Genomic DNA, 20,023 nt, shown 5'->3' on the forward strand with positions numbered 1-20,023 from the left:
TGGTGTGTGATGCACAATGTGCAATTTTGTGTAATGGAGATTCAGTTGTGGGAGCACATGATGAAAAATCCATTAGCATTGTGATTGAAAACAGATTATCTAAGTTGTATATTTAGCTTTTCTCTAGTACAGGTAACAATCTACGATTGTGAATCTTACGTACAAAATGCAACGTATAGTTTTCATATTTCTATGCTATAGTTTTTGAGTGGGTGAGGCTTACTAGCATAATGGAGGGCTCAACAGGGTCGAATTTGTATTTTGCTCATCCTCTGCTCAGGTTGAAGTTGGGTGGAGCTCTGCAGGGAATGTGAGCCAAAGTGGGACATTGAACAAAGTGAAAATGGTCTGAGGGTGTGTAGAGCCTTTTGAAACACTTCCAAACAAGCATCGGTATGTTTACCAATAGTATCGTTAGGATATTTTTTTTACAATTTGTGATGCCGAAATGCTTAATTTAGCCTCAGGGGGCATTATTTATGCATGTTTGTCATATTTTGTTTGTTTTGTTTGCAGCAAAACAACAAAAATATGACACAACACACGACTTGCGGGAAAACATAACATAATGCAAGTATTTATTTTGACTTTCAGTACGAGAGGGAACGACAGGGGCCCTCGTGACACATGGGACTCATTCCATTGCATTGTTGAGGTGAGGGGACGAAAGGAGTCGTTGCTAGCCGTGCCCCGGTGACATCACAACGACAGACTTATCAAGGTAAATGTTATAGCTCTTGCCATTATTTCCATCAGTTATGAAGAAGCTATACTTGCAAACATGAGACAATGAGTTTAGCCAAATGAGCACTTCATTTTGAAGTTATAACATTCATGATATTGACTGGCAATCCAAAAGTATCATTGTAGTCATTGTACAAACAATGATTGACAGGTTAGGTTGCTAACTGTTTGACTAACCTTTGGGTTTATTTGAAAACAAGTGGGATTCTCTCACTGCTCATTTTCTTCTTCTCATTTCCTTTAAACAAATCAGTCGCTCTGTGCAGGTGGTCGCATTTGTCCTCGAGCGCCGACCAATAAATCAAATATATTGTATCACGTGATAAATTTAACAGCAATGCAACTGACCCCCCACCCCCTCCCTCACTCCCCTCCTCCAGACAGACACACACATCATCCACACAACATGCACTTAACACACAGTTGCAGCTGCAGCCTCATCTTGCTACGGTGGAAGTTCTTCCAAGTGAGATGCACTGCAAATAATTTTTCAGTTGGATTTTATCGAGAAACCTGGAGCACTTTTTGAGCTCATTTTGAGATTTATTTGAGTGAGAGAAAGTCCTGTCACGTGAGCTAAACCGAATGATGGACTAAGGTTGTCACAATACCAAAATTATGACTTCGATACTAAACCTGCCAAAATATTACGATACTTGATACAATACCACAAATAAGATACTGGAATATTTATCTATGATAGTAATGAATGAAACATCTGTAAGGTTCCAAATGGCATTCATATTAGTATTAGCCCACAGCACAATATTAATGCCCGATGTAGCCCTGTAGCTGTCAAACATCAAGCAAGTGCAACACAAGACAAAGAAGATCTTTTACCCGGACATTTCCTCTTTTTGAGCCAAAAAAAATGCGTAAAATAATAAATACTTCGTACCCGAAGTATTTCCAGATCTTACTTCTGGCATCTTTTCTTTCAACAAGCCGAGAACAGCTCCCCTGAGATGACTCGCTGTGAGTGACAGCTGCCTGTTGCATGTGAGCTGGTAGCCCCGCCCACCCAGCCAATGCGTGCAGGCAGCCGGACAGGGAGCGGAACACTGAGTGTGCTCTGGTTGCTGCTTTTTTAAATGAATACCGGTAAAAATATTCAAAATGGTACCGTTTTCAACGTAAGGGTACCGCGGTACCTTTCTATTACCGTTACACCGTGCAACATTATGATGTAAAAACGCATGCAAATGATAGCTCTTTAGAAAGTCTGAGTCTGAGTTTGCAAGTCAGTCTTAAAAAAAAAATACAATTGGTGCACATTTCTAATTTCCTTTGGGAACCCTGCTATACACAGGCAGACGGGTGCACGCACACACAGGTGAGCCAATCCCAAGGAGTGTCAATCTAACATAAATTCCTATATGTTCCGTATCTTTAGTTACTGCACCAATATAACGGGAGAATTCCACACTCGCATCAATACGTCGCGACTAAGTGTGTGGCAGAGAGCACCAGAGTGAGTACCCTGTTACTACGACCCCCCTCCCCTTGAAGTTGGAAATTTAGGGGAAACACCTGTATATTGTTCTTAGTTTGAATAACAAAAAAAAGTAAACGTACACGTTGAGGCAGCGGTATCGGAAAAAACTATAGGGGAAACACTGTGATTTTCATTGTTTCTATACTACATTTTCTCACTTTTTCATGTATACGCCGAGTTTCCACAAAATGTTTGGTTTGGTGGAATTTTTTTGTTGTTGAAAATGTGGAGGTAGTGGAGCGGTAAAAATGAGATGAAGGAAGGAGGGAGGGCACAGAAGCTGCTGTTAACCATGCAGCTCACATAGCCAGTTCAGTGTAAACCGCTGAGGGGAGTAGCTTGGTATGGGCTCTGACACGCGGCCGCCCTCAGGCCTCCCAGCATCGGCATCGGGAGATGACGTGTTTTAAACCGGTGCAGCGAATGGTGCATGTAATCACAGGAAAGACTGCCCTCTCGGGTATTATTGTGATAATAAATTACTTTCAAAAGCCATTCATTTCAGTTCCAAGGTTTCCGAAATGTGGTGCTGAAAGTTCCTGCACGTTAAATGATAAATGTGTCAGTAGCTGATCAACTATCCATTGCACGAGCGGTCTGGATGCCACACCGGCCGCATTTGTTAGGAAGAATGATCGTAGCCGTGACGATGTATGTCCCGAGAACATTTTCTCGTGGGGTAAATCCATCAAAACGTGCTGTCATGTCATGCGCTGCCTGTAACTATTTGAGGGGGCACATGTTTTTAGAAAAAAGTTTTTTCGTCTCAGCCAGCGACAACACTTGGTCGGTGGCATTTCCCATTGTTGTTTCTTAAAGTGTCATAACTGTAATGCAATTGTATCTGCTCGCAGCAGAAGGTCAACTTTAAAAGGTTTTTCATTACGGAAAAGGTCAGTGCTTCCAGGTGTGAAGCTGAAGAAGCCGGGAAAGTAAAAAACTAAACAAAAAAGTAAACATTTGTTTGAAGGAATTGTCTCAAATTGTTTGAATGTGTTTTTTTTTTTTGTCGTGTTCATTTGGATGTCCTTTAAGTTTGGCTGAAGTCAGCGACATTTTTCGCTCAAACTCCTGTAGTTCCTTTTGTTTGCGAATGTGTATGTGTGTACATTTCTTTCTGGTGCGTGTTTGTGTGGGGTTTGTGTGTTTGCTGTTCCTTCCACTACCCTGAGCGGTGGCTAGGGGGTGCACTGTGGACACTGAGTGTGTGTGTGTGTGTGTGTGTGTATGGGCAAGAGAGTGAGAGGAGGGGAGAAAGAGGGTGTGTGTGTCAGTAATGTATTCCTGCCTGTGGCTGGGCTGGTCACATGGGGAGAGCAGCCTGTTTAAAACAGCCTCAGCTCTCTCACTCAGAACAGTACAAGACACAGAGACAGGCGCACACGTTCTCTCTCTCTCTACCGCACGCACTCACTCGTACGCAAACGCACACGCACATGCTCATGCACGCAGACGGCAACTTTCTTCTATCGGACTGATACAGCACCCGCGCAGGGATAGACACACTCTCTCCTCCCCCCCCCCCCCCCTGCTACGGTGGAGAAGAGGATAAGGAGTGATCGATCAGAAAAACGAGATACAGAGAAGAGGAGGTTTCCAGTGAGTAGCCAATTGATTATTTTCTTCTTTTTCTCATATTTGTCTTTTTTTGTGTTTTGGGGGGGGCTTCATCAGCGCTGTCTAACTGGGACATGGAGGAGACTGAGTGGTCAAGAGAGTTGGGTGGAAGGGACTGAGGGGAGTGAAGGGGGTGGTGTAAAGGTGACAGTAGAGAAGTGGGGACGGGTTGCCGTGGTACCACGTCCCGGTGCTTCTCCATCAACGCGCCGCTCTGTCCGAGGGACCCGCCGCCGTTAATGAGCAGCGTGCGCCTGGAATGAGAGGAATGCTGCCGCTCCGCTCCGGACTCTGAGACTCTCCTGAGAGAGAGAGAGAGAGAGAGAGAGAAGGGGTGAGAGCAAGTGTGTGCGTGTGTCCTTTCGGTATTTTGTTTGGCTTCTGTTTTGTGTGTGTGTGTCTGGTTGTGTGCGCGCGTTTCCAGAGCGTCGCGGTGGTGAGCCGCGCCGATGTCTAGCAGATTCCCAACCGGAGACGCTCGCCTCTCCAGCTGTGATTTATAGAGACTCATTGATATGCCGATGGAAGGGGGTCGTGGGGGGGTAGAACGCGGTGCTCTGTTCCGGGGGCAATATGAGTGATGTCTCCCGGACAGCCTCACCCGCCTCTCCTCCCCTCTTTATCAACCCTTGTCCGACCGTATCTGTCCCTCGCTGTCCCACCGACTCCCTGTCTTTTCCTCTTTCATCGTCCCCCCCCCCTTACCCCCCTCAAGCTCCCTTCTTGTTGCCGCCACTGATCTCTTCCTCTCTTGCGCTCTCCCACTTCTCACTCTCTTGTCTTTTCATTAACTTTTCTTCCAGTCTTGTTGCGCACCACCGCCCCCCCCCCCCCTTGTTTTTCTACGTCTTTTAATCCCCTCACACTCTCTCATTCCCCCCCCCACCTTCCAGTAGGAGCAGGGATACATAGGATTCCTCAGTTGCGTAGAAAGAGAGGATCGCAGAGTTGTGAGAAGGGAGGTGTAGGGGGGGGTGGTGGTGAGGAATTAAGGGGAAAGTGGAGGGGGTGGGGGGGGCATTGAAAGGGCTGACACTGGCTTGGACAATTAGCCCGGGGAGTCTGTCCTGGGGTGCTATTCTGAGAGGGGCTTTGGCCTCTGGGCGCTGGGTCACGGGATGCCTTGACCCCTCCAGTCGACAGCTAGGCATGGGAGCCATTATCACGGCCTGATTGATTAGCACTGAGCGGAAGTCCCTTTTCTCTTCCCTCCTTGGGAGAAGAGGACGGCAGCTTTTTGTCCTTTTGCTGCTGCTGGTTTAGTATCTGGCCGCCTGAATGCAGAAGGCTCTGACTCTTTTTTGTTTTACAGTTGTCAGCTAAGGAGGTCCGGTCTCTATATATATATCTTCTTTCTCTCTTGCCTTCTAGACAGCATGTGTGTGTTTTTGTTTGTGTGGATACTATCTATCTATTTAACTAACAAGACAAACCAAGTTGCCCTCTGACAATGATAATGCAAAGATTTTTGGAGGAGGATTTCCATATACAGATCTGATTGTGTATTCACATTCACTTCTTTGGCCCCTGTGTGTCCATGAGTTGTGCACCTGCAGAGGTAGCTAGTAGTGCACTTTGGAGGCTACTTCAAGGTAAAAAAGAGGGAACACACACACACACACACACAAGTGTGAGAGAACTGGATGACAAAAGAAGATGTGAAAGAAAATGTGATAAAAGACGAGTGGCCGTGCGGCTCTGCAAATCAAGCTCCCCTTTTCAGTCTGTACGTTTCCTTTTTTTATTGTGTCTGCATCTCCATCTCACTCCTCTGTTTTTGATCTCCCCTGGTCCCATGTCTCGCTAACTCCCGCTACTTTTGCTCTGCCGCAACAACCCCCCCCGACCCCCCTTCAGACTGGGAGTTTAGCGGGTGTTTAGCACGGCTCACGGCTGATCAAAGCCGTGTGTGTCAGACCGGGCTTAGCCCAAGCAGTCCTAATGGAGCACCGTTTTCATGCCTAGTTGGTGGTGGAGCAGGAGGGAGGAGGTTGGGGAGGAGATGGGGGAGGAGTGAAATAAGTGGAGGGGTGTGCAAATAGAAACACTGACAGAAAGAGTTCACGGGAGAGAAGACTGCTCAACAGGCCGATGGAGAGGATGGGCACAGAGCGGCCAAGAGCGGCACGGGCAAAGTAAGACGAGAGGGGAGGCAGCAAAAAGAAAGACACTTGTTGTCCAACTCTCACAGAAGGAGGCAGAAGAGCCAAGACGGGGTCACAGAGAGACACGGCCTGTAAATGATCTCTAGTCCTTATTTTTTTTTCTTTGCGGAGGGACCTCGCACCAGTGCATCCAGTTAAGGCCAGCACAGAATAGCTCCCACACATGGTTTGGTTTTAGGCTGGAAGCAACACCAGACGGGAAGAGGCTTATGTGTGTGTGAGACGGAGAGAGAGAGAGAAAGAGAGAGAGGGGGAGAGATAACAAGACAAAGAGAACCGTGTGTGTGCGCCTATAACCCGCCAGACGGGCGCGTGCATGTAAATCGTATATTGATTTAAAAAAAAAAAAAAAAACGCCGATAAAAAATGCCGCCCAGGCTTCTTGGACAATGACCCTGAATCCTAAAGTTTTTATGGGTTCTTATTAAGGCATTTTTTCAGGAGAGGAAAGTAATTTAATTCTTCAGAAGACAAGGGGCTGGAAAAAGGAAGTATTATGACCTTGAGAAATGAAAAGTCCTTAAATTGGGAGAATGGTATTTCCATCTTATCAAGGGGCCCGTGATGATTAAGAAAAGGCTGTGGGGCCGCTTTAAAGTGATTCTCAAGGAACTGGGGGGCACAAATTGATTGAGTAGTGATGTCAGGGTTGATTAACTGTCACTTAAAAGACTGCCGCTCAAAGCGTGAGTGCCTTTCCACTGTAGAGACTTTGGGACTTCTGCCCCCCCCCCCATCATTCTCTTTCTCTTCCATTCCTACCTCCACCCTTTCTTCCGCATAATCCAATCTTTTACTCCTTTTCCCTTTGTCTACCCCCCACCCCCCTCCATGCCTCTTCACTCCTATCCCCACCTTGCAATGCTGGTGTTTACGCTCCAGACAGAAGAAAGGTAAGGTAAAACTAGGATAATATTTCCCCTAACATACTTACTGCCTGGGTAAACATCCTCGCACAGATGTCCGAGTGTGGTACTGATCAGAGGAGGTGGCGGGGCGGGGCGGGGGGCGCGAATCGCACTGCTGTAAAGTACACAAAGGCAACAAATTGGAAGCCGGTGTGGAGAGCGTGGAGAGGGGAGGCGAAAGGCTTTTCTTTATCAGCAAAGAGCACTGTGGGAAACCTTCAAGAGAAGTTTGCAGGCTTCTTCCTTTTTTAGCGGGTACTGACAATCACTGTGGAATGGCAAACATCACTTTATTTAAATTCCGGACTATTACACTTATAAACTTTTCCCCACGCTATGAACCCTGCGGCTTGTACAACGGTGCAGCTGATGTATTTTTTTTTTACGGGCGCGCGCACAAGAGCGAGCGAGGCAGACCGACAGGTGCAAGTTACGGGCAACCAATATAGCTGTCAGAGAAGGAAACTGAGCGGCTGCACATAAACTTGCCATTAATGAATCAATGGTGAGACGTTGGAGACGGCAATGTGAAGAACTACGGCACGGACGACTCTGCTTCAGCTGGGTGGACACCACTGTGGTTTATACCTGTACACATGTTTTTTCGTTCTAAATGTAGGTGTTGCGGCTTATATTCAGGTGCGCTCTGCTGTCTTTGAGTGCCTGAGCAGTTTAGTAAGAATCATTACCAATGAGTCTCTGTTGAATGTTTTCATTAACAATACTATAAAAAAAGATGCACTCAGTCGGGCGCAGAGTTGTGTCTGCCAGGTGTTTCTGCAGCAGGCCCTCGCTGTAACGTTGGATTGAATGGATCCAAATTACAATTGTTTAAACCGCAAGTACGTCAGACCTATTTCTCAGGTATGCAGGGCTAACACGGTGCCCTTTAACAAGGAACGCAATAACGCAGTAACTGTCTCCGGCTGCCTGGCAGCTGCCGAGCTGTGATGATGCACTCAGATAACTGTTGAAATTTGTTTTGCTGCTAGCTGTTTGCTAGCTATAATAGAAATTGGATAAACTCCCTTTCCCCAACAGAAATGCATTCTATGGTTTATCCCCACCGTGTCTCAGCCTGGGGGTCGGCGATACACTCTGCTGTGTCATTTCTAGCGGCTCCTACCGGCTGCAGGGCGGTTAGGAGAAGTGAGCAAGGAGTCAGCAGCGAGTGGCAGCATGGAACTGGTATGAAAGGTGCTTTGAGGAAGTATGAATCGCTTAAATCTCAAGAGGTCCTTGAGCACGCTGGGTGTACTTTGACTGCTGAAATAATATGCAGTCTAGTGCGGCAGAATACAAGATGAGCCGCGGACACACACAGAGGTGCACGCTCCTTCACGGGCACACACACAGGTGATGGCGTTATTCTCTGTTAGTAGTTTTGCTCGATATGCTTAACTTGTAACCCAAACTCACTGAACAGTGAACCCAAAACCGAGTACGCATTTTGTCAACTTGACAAAATATATATAACATATAACATATATACATATATAACATATTTAATACCTCAGCGAGACAAATACTGGGGAGCAGTTTTGAGGCAACAAGCCTCCAAACGGAATCGAAGACGTGAGAAAGTCAGCGAACGCACAACTCCCACACTCTCTCCCGTCTACCCTCTCTCTCTTTAGTCAGAAATGCCACTTGCTGTGTGCTTTTATCTGAATACACCTAAGGGTTGAAGACATGACAAGATTTTGTTGAGATTTGGTCCCAATTAAGCCGCCTCGCATGTATTTCAGAGAGCTTTATTTTACAACGCTTCCCTCTGCACCCTGAGCTGGAAGATCCGGCATGGTGGGGGGGGGGTAGGAGGGTGGAAGGGGGTCGGCTCGTTGTGTAATTATTTCGGTAATCCGAAAGAACTCCTATGCTCTCTTTGTACATTTTTAATACCGGGAGGACATAAAACACTCTCTAATCCCGCAACTTATATACCCTTTGCCACCAGGACCTGGAAAAGGTACCAAATGTAAAAAGAAAATTCTTGGTTGTGTCCTAGTCTGTTGTTAGTGCCTGTTTTTTCTTTTTTTTTGTAGATTTGTGTGTTCTCTGTCAGCTTATCGGGCTTTCTAACAGGTCAGCTTGTGTGTATATCTGCTCGCCTCGGCTAAGTTTTCATCCCGAGACAACACTCCTCAGTCGGCCCCGGTCTCCTTCTCGCAGCTGCAGCAATCGGAGAGAGTGTGACTCCTTTAACTCCTCTTGATCAAAGCCAATGAGGGGGAAAAAGGAGGCAAATGGGTGAACCGTATTATGAATATGCACCCCGATACTCCTTACTTTCTTGGGTAACTTATTTTGCATTTATTTTTTGTCAGGTAGCAGTCATCTTAGCGGTCCTAAATAACCAATATATCTGACTCTTCCCCACACGGCAGCTCATCTATATGAAAGGAAGTGAATGTGACATTAGCCTGCAAGAAAATCAATTATTCTGCTCCTTTTGAAGTACTGCATGGCTGCACGGTTCGACTGTAAATGGGGAGACATTTATAGTTTGATCCATACATTAATCATTTAAATATCAGCAGAGCATCCGCTTTGATCCTTGGGGTGCTCTTTCTCCCCTTAAACTATACACATCTTGTCCCTCTTGTTTATTGTTTCTTTTAGTTTTGTTTTACTCTGTGTTTCAGCCTCTGTTTCTTTTCTGTGCATATTCTATTGATAAAGTTATGTAGGTGGCAGTCTCATCGTTGCCCATTCATCCGAGGCATCTATTGCTGGTCATGCTGCAGCTCTTCTATTTATTTGCAAATAACAAGAAATACATCACTGCCAGTGTAGGAGTTTTGTTATTTTTACTTTTTCCATTTGGGTACGTTATGAAATGCAACAACCTCACTTCGAAAGACCTTGTCTTACTTGTTTAACTGGGCGAGTTTGAGAACACATGAGAGAAGCTGGCGAGACTGCGGCCACACTCGAAAGGCAGTGGAGAGGCTCAGAGGTCAGGAAAGAGAGAAGCAAAAAAGTTGAGTCAAACAACCGGCGAGAGCGCCTTCACCTCAATGGGGGAACACAACGAACACCTGAATACCTGAACGGACACAAGGGAGGCTGAGCACAGCTTCCAAAACATGGGACTTGTTGAAAGGGCTTAAAGAGCCGACGGGACTGTAGCGAGAGACGACTCCAGGGGTTAGGGGAAGGCTAACAGCAAAAGTGATTGTGGTGCGTTGAGCGGAGCAAGGAAAGTAGGAGGACACAGGAGATTCAATTACGCCGCAAAAGGACAGTTTTACTGAAGGATGCCATGAGGCGTGATTGGGACTAGAAGGATAGTGGCAGGAGAGAGGAGGCAATGAGAGGGCTGGATGGACCCGGCCGGCTTCCAGCTGACCGCAGACATGATTGCGGGTCAAATGTGGTCGAGGAAGACTGGAAGCAATGGAAAGAGGTGTGGGAGAGAAGGGAGGAAATAAGCAGTTTGGAAAGAATACAAAGAGAAGAGCCGCCCAGAACACCATCATGGGAAGCCTAACACCATTACGGCCACTGGCGTGATTGAGGTCAGAAGAAGTGAAAGAGGGAGATTAGAGAAGATGAAAGGGGGGAGTGGTGGACAGGTTTTGGGAGTCAAGGTGACGCTCTGGGATGCGACCGCAATCACTGCACAGAAACGCTGGGAGAGGTCCGGTGGGGGAGAGCGGTTTTTAGGTTTCCTGAAAATCCCACGTCGTTCCCTCGGTGCGGCAATATGAAAAAGACAGAAGCATGTAAAAACCTGGAAACATTAGGGAATGTGATTCTTGTTTCTGCCCTCAAAACGCCTGTTTTCACCCGTTGCTGTGTGTGCTATTTAGCTCCGCTCTGCAAGTAACATCCGCAGTGGGACGCTGAATCACTGCCACACTAGTTTATTTTCATGTTTACTTCTCATTTTAAACTCAACTCGAGACCTGACACCCCACACTAGTAGATAATGATCTGGGATGGGGAAGCGTTATTAATAATGCATTATGTTAAAAATGATTTTAAATCTTTTTGGTTGAATATTTAAAATATATTTATTTCTCCAGTTATGACATATCTGCTGTTGAAAGGACTTTGTTGCTGGCAGCACTGGTTCTAGCTGTGTGTTAAATTTGTGTTTGTGTAGTTGCGGTCTGTACTTTAATGTTACTGCTTATGTGCATCTCTTTCCACATCCGTCCATGGATTTTCTCATGGAGGTTTATATAAGCCTGACTTTGAACACACGCACACACAAACGGTTATGCATAGTGAGTGCTCCTCTCGAAGCTGGGGGCTTTTAATCTATTAAAGCCTGATCCTTAAACACTAATCAATGCACCCTTTTATATTTCCATTACAGTGCAGAGGCAAAGGGATGAATAAAGCATGACAGTGGTGCTCAGCTGAGGTCACATCAGGTTGGACATTCCCGACGGCTGCCCAAATGCACAGGCTTCACTCACAACGCCATAGACCTGACGCTTGTCCAAAACCTGTTGCAGTGCTGCGAGCAACTCATTTCATACCAGAGTTGGCATCAATAATAGTGTGTGTGACTGTACGCTGACTGGCGGTTCGTCTCTACAAGCCTGTGTTTCCCTCGGCAACCCGTCCAGGGTGCAGCGCGCCTCTCGCCCCCTCGGTGAACCGTCAATATTCTCAGGACAGTGTGTAGGATTTAGGGGCTTCTGCCAGTATTGGTGCGGGTCCCAGAGCAGCTGAATCCCCTCTCCACTCACTCCTCTGCTGTTTTAAGCAGAGTGCAAAACTGGTTTGTTGGCTGCTGTAGAAACATGGTGGTCACAGGAAGATAGGAAGGACTCTATATATTATACAATATTTCATCCCTGCTGAACGATCCCAAACTTACACAGAATGGAATAACCAGTATTTGTTTATACGTTTTTATTTATTTAATTTTTTGATTCGAACCACCTCGTTTGTTTCCCCGGAGTTAAAGTAGGGATTATGTTGCACTTGCTTCTCTCTTCCTCTTTTCATTAATGCATTTAAGGTTAATGTGCTTGTGTGTCTTTTGTGCGGCGTGCTCTATTAGCAGCCTTGTGTCATTGTCCCCCCGACCCTCTTTTTCTTCTTTAAATGGAGTCGCAGCATCGCACCACCTTTTCCCTTTGTACCGTGTTTAACGGGTGATCTATGCGCTGTATTCAGCTGTCCGGAGAGAACACTTTCAAGCTATGCAGTTTTGGGGATGATTTACAGCAAATGACTGCGGGGCATTTAGGCCCACTGAACTGTCAGTGGTCGCCTCTTCTCGGAGCACACTTTATTAGCCACGTCTGCTTGTGTACGTTTCCCTCAACCCCAATTAATCTGGTGTACTTAAGTGGCAGATTTGCCTGAGACCGCGCTAGCCCTTGGAGTCTACTTTATTAGTGTTGCCTGGGTAACCCCTGCACCGCCTCCACAACCACACAGTTACAACATTTATTTTTTGCCATACTTTGCCAACATTTTTTTCAGTTTTTTTCTTCCCCATATGTGGGTTTTTCCGCTCCACTGTGGCAGTTTATTAGGAATATCTCCTTTGATAGCTAGTGCGCACGCTTGATTATGGCCGAAAGGGAGGGGGGCGGGCGCTGGGCTGGAGGAAGTCTGCTTAATGATATTAACAACATCCTTTATTGGGTGGCTACTGCTGGGAGAGGGAGGGAGGGAGTAGGGAAAAAAAAGGGAAACGGGAGAGACATTTTTTGGTGAAATCAAAGAGACCGTGTGTGTGGACGGAAAGGAAGCTGGGGGGAGGTACTTTGTCAGGTGATTTAGCCAGAACTAAATAAGGAAAAGTTCAATAGAGAAGGAAGCGAAAAAATAAACAACCACAACCATGAGGGAGAAATATTCACTTCATCTCACTCCGTCGTAATTCACAAAACAGTTTGAGCGTGTCAGATCCACTTATAGGAACTTTGCAGCCATATTGCCAATTGCCTAGCAACCCCATCCATCTCCATCAAGGAGTCCCACTGGGGGGTGTAAATAATGGCTAGGTGCGCATCAGCTGTGCAGGAAGGTGCCTGCGAAAAGAGATTGTTGCGATGGTAGTCACAATCTCAGGCGAGACGTGCACAACTGCTTTGGCACTGACCTGGTGAATGAGTTGTCTTTTCTTTACTTTCATTTCTTGTAACTGAGTCCGAGTGAGGAGTCTTAATGGCTTGAATGAGGTTGGTTGTTTTTGCTGTCAGTCGTGGCTTCCAAAATTCTATTCGATTTCATTGAACATTAACATTTGATTGAGTATATTTTGCTTTATTTTATGTGTTCAGCACCTGCGTCATTTGGTTATCCATCGCAAACACATGAAAAAAAATTGTTCTGTTCTTTTACTCCTGATACATTCAACTTCATTCAAAAAGGGAGTCAAGATGAAAGGAGAAGCGTCTTCCACACGGGATCCGTGGTGGTGCTTTCCAACACACATTCACATACGTACACTGCCGAGCACAAAAGACACAGTGAATGGCATGGGATTATTTACATAACCATGTGCCTTTTGTGTTGCTGAAAGACATCAATAGACACCGAATGAGACGGAGTTATCTCCTGTAAACATTGTGTGATAGAAAGAGCAGAAGGCATTCGCACTTTAAGAGAGATGGCAAATATTTCCGCATGGAAGTTTGCTCAAGACAAGACTTCCGAAGTAGTGATTAACCACATTTCCTCCCCGTTTGTCAGAGCACTTGAGATTTTTAGATAACGTTCTTCAAAAGCACACGCAGGGTTAAGGGAGGTAAGCCAACTCTTGCAGGATAATGCTAATGTGAAATAGATTTTGTTCTGCTTTTTCCTTTCAGTTTAGATACAAAAAGGTTCCAAAGCTTTGAACTTAGTTTTGTAAAAGAATCCTAACTCTGCTCTAAAACGTTCAAAGCGTCACGCAGCATGAACGGAGAGGGATAATTTGAGTCTTCGTCTCAAAGAAGCGCCTGAGTCACTTTTATGAAGAAACGGCGACGGCGCAGCCGAAGTCTGTTTTGGAGTAAAGCCGTGCACGAAACCGCATATGCTACCGTGGATGCAATCAAAAGACAATGTTTTACCCTGCCTAGCGCAACCGCCGATACTCTCACAAATGCACACATGCCGGCCACGTTCATGCGCAGACGGCAAACGACAGTGTGTTGATTGTTAAGCAGCGGCAATCCACATCTCCCACAAACACCGAGTGAAAGCTGTCACCTTGAGAAGCCTCGTGCCGCACCAAAAAATGTCGGGGCTGGCAGTTTCCTCAGTTTACTTTGGCAAGTTGCCCAAGGTCCCATACTCCTCCCAGATGTGTGTTAGTGTGTGTGTGTGTGTGTGTGTGTGTGTATATGTGTGAGACTATGTGCATGTTTATTTGTCTATGTTGGTCCCTGCAAAGCTGTGTGGCTGCTATATGCAGCTCTGTCTGTCTGAGATCCTGTGTGTGTGTGTGTGTGTGTGTGTGTGTGTGTGTTTATATGAGAGAATTGAGAAAAAAGTAGAGAAACACCTTCTCTTGCGCTGTGTGTGCAAGCGTCGTCAGCATCCTTCTGCACCTGTGGCTAACGGGACATATCAGCAAGTCTCACGAGTCAAGCTGCATCGCAAGGCCCGCGAGGCGCCACGGGGCTGGATGCTCAGGCGCGCACTAAATGCAGCGACCATATCCACACGTCCTGAGTTTGCAGTGGTGGCCGTCAGCACATTGTCAAAGACCAACGAGCAGGTGACATCATGTCACCTCTCTTAGAGCCAACGCTACATTTTGAATTTCTCACAATCCTCACTCAGGTAGAGTGCCCGCCATTTCTACGTGTGTGAGACGTGGATTTTATGGTGCCTGATTGGGAAGTACTAGAAAAGCCAAAATGAACCCGTACACAGGATCTTTTTTTACATGGTTTGTTCTCGTGTGATGGTTACCGCTCCACTTGAACAGCGTTTTCATGAATAGAAACATGGAATGCTCTTACATTCGTAGCATTCAAAATGAAATGCATGACTGGTTGCCTTGGAGAAGCAGGCTCCCTCACATCGATGATCCAGCATTGTCAATACGGAAACCACGCGGGCAAAGGCAGAGCGGACAGCGCGTGTAAACTGGCGACTCGCGCCGACACATTTCTGTGGCCAATAACTTGATGTCAGGAGGATAAAAACCAGGGTCCAAACAATCACCCGGATACACCATCTGTTTCCCCGCGATGGCACTCTTTAGGGACACCTATTTAAATTCCTTTTTTATTTTCCATGGCCAAAACTGTCATTGTGCGTTTGACTGCTGCCTGGTTCTCTTTGTCATTTCAATTTGTGCTATTGGGTTGCGGTTTTGTTGGAGCCGACAATTTTGGTGCTTGTTTTGTGTTTAAACTTTTACTGTCAATGGAGCTCTTCTGCTTTTTCAGCACAGCATTTTTTTCATGCAATTGACCACTACAGATGACTGTATCAGAGTAAGATGATAACATGAAATTGTTTATGGATTACACTGAATTGCTGGGTTGTGAAAATCATTTTTCAGGATGTTGTAGAGTAGTCTGGAGCTTTGCATTTGGGCTTTTATAATAACCAATCAATATCTGCCATTTGGGGATCATCGTTTGAACGGCAATAAGAAGAATAATGGTACATCACTAAAAGTCTAATTTGCTACCGTTCTTTTCTGCTTGTCCAACCCCTCACTCAAACCCGTGATGCAATCCAAACGGGGCGCTTAGTGATCGTTTGCGCCCTTCCTCGGGGGCCAGTGTGGGAAATAAAAGACTTGACTCTCAGCTCTACAACACCATCCTTTTCTAGTTTCCATACACTTCACAGCGAACAAAAGGCAGGATCATACCCTCCACCCGTCATCCCCAGTGGGACGCTGAATCACTGCTTAGCAGCGGCTGAATTATGCTCCGCAACCTCCAGGGGCTTTATGCCACTCCTGAATAGGGCCACCGATTTGAAAACCAGTTGAGCTGTATGGTCACCCGCCGCCCCCTCGCCCCCCCACATGCAACCTCTACATTCTCCACCTGTGCCCCTGTGATCACGCCCATGTTTCTGTATGTCTCTTTTTCTTTGTTTTCCTTTATTTTTTTTGTTTTAAAACGTCAAACAATGTGTTTTCCTGCCAGACTGCCAAGCTGTACAAGATAATTGAAAATTCCCAGTGATCTCTTCAATAGTAGGTTGAGAGTCGTGGAGAAAGAAGACACGGCTCTGCACACCCTGCACGGCCCGCAAGTGTTTGAGCGGCTGTACATTCACCCGAACCCTCTATCTCCTGCCGCACAGTTAACCCCCCCCCCCCCCCCGACTCCCATGACAAATTCCTTGATTTCCTCGCAACACATTCCCGATGCATTATTGGTCATGGACATTATACGCTCCCACATATTCTGTCCCTCGGAGTCTGGGAAGGATCGAATTGCCTGTGCGTTTTGTGTGAGCGAGTGAAAGACACTGAAAGTAGCCAGTGGAGGACAGAGTGACACCAACAATGTTCATTCCAGCAGTTGGTAAAGGATTCAATTTCTTGTTAATGGAGTTTTCAAAGATGTACACATTTTTGCTAGCTTTATTGGAATTTCCTTTTATATATTTTTCAATTGTTTTATTTAAAGGTTGTGGCGTGTAATCCTATTCTGTGTATCTCAATATATATATATATATATATATATATATTAGTAAACTCTGTGGAATAAAGATGTTAAAAAATGTCATACCGTTTCCTGTCTGAATCCATTAAAGCAAGATACACAATGCCACATAATTACGTTAAATATTCCTCAGACCTTTGATAAACAATGTTTTAACCAGAGGGAGAATGTGCGTCTGAGCATAAGCGAGTGTTTGTAGTGGCAGTGAGGGAACTCGCATGGCTCGAGGCGTCCATATTGTTGAGGAAAGTTAAGGAGGTTTAGCTCACGTGTGAAATCCATATTGAAGCCCTTCGGTCATGCTCGGCTTGGCGGGGTGCCTGTGTGAATGTGGGGGTGCGTTTTAACATCTGCCCATCTGTGTGCATGTGTGTTCATGCACATGCACACATTAATGCTTCCTTTTGTCCTTGTGTGATGCGATGCTATGGAACGGATTGCTCTGTGCAGTGGTGTACGCGTGTCGCACTGGTATTCCCATTTAGGTGTGTGTGTCTGTGGTATGATTCATGATACTCGGCTATTGTTTGAATCCATTGACTGGTTGCTCAAGAAAATTTAGGGGAAAAAAACTCCATATGGTACTTATCATAAGCGGCCATATTTCTCCATTACTAGGAGCAATTTGTTTTAATTGCCTACTTAAAAGTTATATGGCCTCAAACTAGCTTTTTTTGCTTCATAGAAACTTAAATGAAATATGAGAATGCCTATTAACTGCCACGATTATGTTATAATAATCAGAGAATTGAGTTGTCAAGACTGGCAATCCTGTTGAAGCTGTTACAAAGCATATAGTGTTGTGGGTGGGAGTTGGGGACTAAAGCTGTGGTTACAGTGCTGGATTTTGTATCAATTTTTCCAACTCAAATACAAAGAATGACAACATGTTGCGAGTGCATGGTACGCCACATTCCGTCATTTTGGGCTCCTCCATGACCAAAAATATTTAGTACTTTTTTATACTTTTCAAAAAAAAGAACCCGGCTTTACTTCAATGCACAATTGGCGTGCAGGCGTTTCATCTACTTCGATGCCGGCAAGCGATTATGTGAGTGACCCGTTGAAGATGATGTCACGGCAGATTTGATAATTTGTTATGGCGATCAGCTGAGAATCCCGCTAACGGGAAAGCAAAATCGAGAGAAGGTTTTCTTAGAAAAAGGAAAGTCCTCGACTTGAGCAGAATGTTTTAGAAATTCAACGTCCAGAAAAACTAACTGTACTTAGAATAATCATCATATTTATTGATCATAGACTTTGAAGCTGCAGCACATGACTACTATATTTGCAGCAAAGAACCCTCCCTGGAGAGGATTCCTCCATAGCACCATGGCCTTGCTGTGCACCTCACTCACAGGCTGGAAGGGTGTTAATTAGTTTAATATAATCCAGAATCTTTAGTGCAGTAGTTTATACGTACATGTTCATATAGTTATAAAGATCACAAAAGTGAAATAAATCTAGTGATTCAGAGTTCATTAGTGACTCAAGCGGTAACTTCATTTCACTGGCCACAACTGGGTTGACTGAGTATGAATTCCATGTTTTTTTGCACAGTCGCTGCAATTTTCACTCCACTGACAACAATATTTAACCCCATTGCATTAAATGTGTATTTCACTGAACATCGCTGGTCACAACACATGACTAACTTGGCTTCACTGTGAGGCGGGCCAGTCTTGGATCAGCACTGTTATTTTAAGACAATGTGCAATGAGCAGTGAAGAAATGAAAAGCTAAACCCCGGATGAAATAGGTCATAATTGCATTTGGAAAGACCGTTGAAATCAACACGGTCAGATAGAAAAAGCAAAGCACATTTTGCTTTCATTGGGCTAGCATTTTAAACGGCACCAGCTTTCGATTTACAGTACACAATAGTGTTGTTTAAATATAATGTTGCTCACACACACACACACACACACACGCGCGCTTCAGGATTATGAATATTACTGGAATAATTAAAAAAAAAATGTTTTTTTTAAGATGATTCTCACTTTGCGCTCAGGGCTTGACTTGGCTCCTCCAATCGTTTTTCGAGAGGCTTTTGAGAAAGCTTTATGTTCCAACGACGGTCATACGCGATCCTCGTAGGTCTGTGACACTCCCATTAGGAACACTATTCCCACAAAACGGCACACGCATTAAATGAGAAGCACACAGCAGCCTGCAGCAGCGCACACAGATTGTGCTTACATTGTACCCCAACATGGTGAGGGAGCTCTGACTCAACACCGCTCTTGTGTATCAGCTTCTAAACTGGATTTAGCGTCACGGCTTGTCGAGGTACAAAAACCCAACTTGTGGCCAAGTCTTTCTCATTTTCAATGTAAACGCCAGGACTTGGAGGTCGTTTGCCCCGGTAACCATGGAAAGCACTCCAGGAGCTTCCCGTGCTGTGCTCCAATGTTTTTTTTTAAAATGGATTATGGACTTATTTACGGCATGTTTTTGTGTTTCTTGAATCCTGGCTGTCATTGTAATCTTGTTAGACGAACAGCAAGACCAAAATGTATTAGTGAGCAGAATACACCTGTGCACGTCTGGGAACAGGTCTTCTGTGCGCATCGATCATGGTAAATCAAATCAGCGCCTCTCGTCCCCTTTAAAAGTGGGTCTTCCCAATGCCATGAGGCCTACTTTGACTTTGGGGACAGGCCGTAGTCTTCTAGCGGGAATATATATTACCCTAGATATGATTATTATGTATGTATGGGGCCGTAAATTTGCCACCGAGGGCAGATGATGTATTTTGGTGGAAACTCAGAGAGACACAAAGTAGTGAAACACGTTAGTCTGCGGCGTTGAGCTCTAGCCGGTTCAAAACATTATTACTCCCTGTTACTATGTATTTTTCATGAATCCACATTCATTGGAGAGATAAAAGGCCCTTGTGTCTATATGACATCTTTTTAAAACATGTCATTCAGCTAAAAACAACTATTTTTAATCCTACCGAAAGGCTGATATTTTGATGATGTTGCTGCTACGGTCACACTTCTTCCATTTCATTTCCACGAGGCATCGCACAGGAAATATTTTCCTGCATCATGAAGGGAAAAATAGTTCTTAGTCTTTTTTTGAATGTTAATCCGTTCTCGCTCTCCTACCACAGAGGTGCCCTGTAAGCAAGGCAGTTAACCCTTACTGGCCTCCCTGGGAGTGTTGATTCATTTAAAGCCACAAACACATGGGATGCTGCCAAATAGTGACAGTGAAGCAGGACAGGTCGGGTGCTCTGTTGTATTTGGACCAGGCGAAAGTAGACTGTCTCAGTGGAGACTGGATTGATGGACATTACACCCTCTTTTGTCCGCTATAGGCAGAACAATTTCCCTACAAACAGTCTCAAATTGCCCTCTCTATGAATGCCAGTATTGCATATATAAGGTCTTTCTATGGCAATGGTGCAATTGTTTCTTTTTTTACAGAAATTTGAGAAAGAGAGCCATCCGCCATCTCCTCGGAAAAGAGCTGTGATGCTAA

General features: G+C 45.3%; 1 protein-coding gene across 1 annotated transcript in view; it reads left to right on the forward strand.

The window, feature by feature from the left end:
* Positions 1–3,533: 3,533 nt before the first annotated feature.
* cntfr (ciliary neurotrophic factor receptor) overlaps positions 3,534–20,023 on the forward strand; it is a 169,926-nt gene continuing 153,436 nt past the window's right edge. The window contains exon 1 of the mRNA XM_062558887.1: positions 3,534–3,838. The gene's annotated coding sequence lies outside the window, so the exon portion shown is untranslated. The remainder of the gene's footprint in view (positions 3,839–20,023) is intronic.

This window comes from Pungitius pungitius, chromosome 18 (assembly GCF_949316345.1).
Source record: "Pungitius pungitius chromosome 18, fPunPun2.1, whole genome shotgun sequence".
NCBI classification, from domain to species: domain Eukaryota; kingdom Metazoa; phylum Chordata; class Actinopteri; order Perciformes; family Gasterosteidae; genus Pungitius; species Pungitius pungitius.